Here is a 3,689-nt window from a genome sequence, read left to right as displayed (position 1 = left end):
CCCTCCCTCTCCTTCCCTCCCACCCTTCCTCTCTCCCTCCTTTCCTTTCTTTCATTTTGGAGATAGGGTCTCCTTATGCCACCCAGGTTGGAGTGTACTGGCAAGATCACAGCTCACTGAAGCCTCAAACTCCTGGGCTCAAGTGATCCTCTTGCCTCAGCCGTCTGAGTAGCTGAGACCACAGGTGCATACCACCACACCTGGCTAATTTTTTTGGTAGAGATAGAATTTCACCATGTTGCTGGTCTCAGCCTCCTAAAGTGCTGGGATCATGGGGAAATGTCTTTAAATTTCTGTGCTTTTGGTGTTGTCCAAGAGAAAGCTAAGGAACAATTTTGGGGAGTTTCAACTTTTGTAGCCATGAACCCGCCGTTGCACTGAGCTTGAGAGATTTTCCGCAGAACCCTGATCTGGGTGTTCATCCACAGCCATCTCCCGCGTTGCCGAGCCGTTTCCTTGTTTACAGAAATCAGCACAGAACCACGCGGAAGGCAGCGTGGCCGCGTTGCAGTGCTGCGTAACTGGAAGATGAGACATGCCTGCCTTCACTGCGGGGCGAGAGTGGGTTTCCCTTGTCCCCAAGGGAGACTAGCTTTGGTCCTGTGTTCTTGGTGGGGAGATCTTGCCTTTTCCTATCCCAAGACTGTTTCCTCTCTAGATAGTGGGCGGAAGACCAAGAAGACCTGCAAGTGAATGGAGGCTCGGATCCAGAAGCTACCGGGCATCCTAGGGCCTCCACTCCTTTATGGCAGTGTGAGTGAGGCAGGGAGGGAAGCTAGTGACTGCCTGCGCAGGTGGATGGATGGCAGGGATGGAGAGGCTCAGAGCTGAGGGTCCTGTGTCTGCGTGGGCCACGGCCCTCCTTTCCTCCAGCTCATCTCAACTTCAGAAGGCCGGTCCAGTGCCAGTCAGTCTCCTCCTTCCTCCTCCTCTTTTTCCCTTCTCCTCTTTCTCCTCACTGCTTCTTTTTCCTCATCCTTCTCTTTCGACTGCTGATGGATTGATTGATTTTTATTTATTTTTTATTTTTTTTGAGGCAGAGTCTCGCTCTGTCGCCCAGACTGGAGTGCAGTGATGCGATCTCAGCTCACTGCAACCTCCGCCTCCCGGGTTCAAGCGATTCTCCTGCCTCAGCCTCCCGAGTAGCTGGGACTACAGGTGACTGCCACCACGCCAGGCTAATTTTTATATTTTTAGTAGAGACGGGATTTCACCATGTTGGCCAGGCAAGTGTTGAACTCTTGACCTTGTGATTGCCTTGGCCTCCCAAAGTGCTGGGATTACAGGTGTGAGCCACCGCGCCTGGCTTTCAATTGCTGATTGACCACCCAAGTCAATGGGGTAGGGCAGCCTGTCCAAGGTCCCGGGGACTCCAAAGCCTGCTGGTGCAACTCTCCTGCCCTCCCTGTCCTGCGTGGGGAAGAAAGCCCAGCACACCTGCTATGTGCAACTCATCAGGTCCTGGAAGACAGAGGCAAGGGACAGACCCAGGGGAAACAAGGTGTTTTTGGAGAGAGCTGTGTGCCTTGTACCCTCTGCAGCCAGGACACGTGTTTTGCCTTGGCCATCTTCTTTGAGTTGCTGGGTGGTGCTCGGAGGTCTCTAAGTGGTCTTCCCTGCCTCGGAGAAGGCTCCTGTGGGCAGATGTCCAAATGCTTAGCAGAGAGGGGTGCGGTTGATAAGAGGCACCATCCTCATTTGTAGCTTTCCTGCCCCAGGAGGGACCTCGGCTTCTCCAGCCTTGGATTCTTAACAATTCATTTAAGAGAGGAACATGTATTATGCTAAAGGTTTACTGAGGCCCGGTTATGCAGTAGATGCTGGGGACAGAATAATAAACAAGGCAGGTTTGGTCACTACCTGCATGGAACCTGAGTCTGCTGAGAAAAAGAGCGTCATACAAAATGCACCCAGAGGGTAACGGCGTGCGGTGGGGGGTTGGGAAGCCCTTCGGAGGAGGCAACAGTTACCCTGACCTGAAGGAGGACAGGAACGAGCTGTGAGGAGGACACAGCTGGGACCAAAGCGCAAGGCAGGAGCCCCTGGGGAGTGCTCTGTGAGGCTGGGGTTTAGAGCAAAAGGCAGAGAGATGGTGGGACCCTGGGAGAGCCTCTGGGGCCTTGGGAACCAAGGACAGGATTTATTCTCTCACTGTGGGAAGCCCCTGGTGGGTCCTAGGCAGGACGAACTGGCTCGAATGAAAAGAAAATCACCAGGTCCGCTTCCTTCAGAATTGATTGCAGAAAGCCTGGCATAGACGCAGGGAGACTAGTTATTATAATCACTCAGTGAGAGAATGGTGGGGACAGTGGAGACAGAGGGAAAGCACACATATAAAATACCGCACGGATTTGGGACCGATGGGCGCAGGGGAGCAGGTCAAGCAAGGACCATCGCTAAGCCCTGAGACGGAGGATCCCAGGGAGAGGCTGCAGGTACTCGGCGACACCTGGAGACTCAGAAAAGAAGGGGCCCCATGAGACATTCTGTAGGCTCATTTCCAGCACTTTGGGAGGCTGAGGTGGGAGGATCACTTGAGCCCATTTGTTTGAGACCAGCCTGGGTAACACAGCAAGATCCAGTCTCTACAAAAAATTAAAAAATTTATCTGTGTGTGTGTGTGCGTGTGTAAAACAAAAGACCCAGGCCCAGACCTGTTTTTTTTTTTTTTTGAGATGGAGTCTCATTCTGTTGCCCTGGCCGGAGTGCAATGATATGACCTCCGCTCACTGCAACTTCTGCTTCCCAGGTTCAAGTGATTTTCTTGCCTCAGCCTCCCGAGTAGCTGGGATTACAGGCACCTGCCACCACGCCCAGCTAATTTTTGTATTTTTAGTAGAGATGGAATTTCACCATGTTGGCCAGGCTGGTCTCGAACTCCTGATCTCAGATGATTCACCCGCCTCAGCCTCCCAAAATGCTGGGATTACAGGCATGAGCCACCGTGCTTGGTCTAGCTTTTGAAACTTATACAGTCCTGTTTTTGCCCCTGCCCCTTTGGAGCTCCCTGGCCTGCTGGAATCCGCTTCCTGGACGAGGTGGAGCCCACGTGAGATGTTTCAGCCCATGGAGTGTGTGTGCTGTGTGTTGATACTCAACACACAGAGGACATGAATGAAACATGGTGCGTGGCCCCTCTACTCTGTTTGGGAGGCCGTGTGTATCCGCAGAGCAGGTGACCAGTGGAGTCATGGTGGCCGGGGTTGGCAGAGGATGGGGAGAGGGAAGCAGGTCCCTTTGGACTGAAGAGATCAGAAAGGACTTCACTGAGAAGGAGGAGGCAGTGGGTGGGCTGCGGAGGGTGGAGTGGCGGGCCTGGGATCCAGAGCTGCAGTGTCAGAGTGAGGCCGGGGACAGGGGCAGAGGGGACAGGCTGGCTGAGTCCGAGGGACAGGGAATGCAGTGGTGGGAAATGCTTATGGAAGTCACGAAGGTCAGCCCACTGAGGTCACAGGAGGCGAAGCCCCACAGAAGGCAGTCAGGCCTACTCCAGGATCCAGGGCTCTGATCACTACATTTTTCAAAAATAAGTTGCATCACAGATGGAGAGAGGGTACTCCCCTCTCTGTCAGTTGTGACGTGACTTATGACAGTGGAAAATGAGGGACAGTCCGAGGGTCTGACAGTAAGGAACTGGTTAAGAATAAATGATGATAAAAATATGTGACCATTAAGGTTTTTAAGGACTT

Source organism: Sapajus apella, unplaced genomic scaffold (assembly GCF_009761245.1).
Source record: "Sapajus apella isolate SASKATOON/1434 unplaced genomic scaffold, GSC_monkey_1.0 scaffold68, whole genome shotgun sequence".
NCBI lineage: Eukaryota > Metazoa > Chordata > Mammalia > Primates > Cebidae > Sapajus > Sapajus apella.
This window is presented reverse-complemented; position numbering follows the sequence as displayed.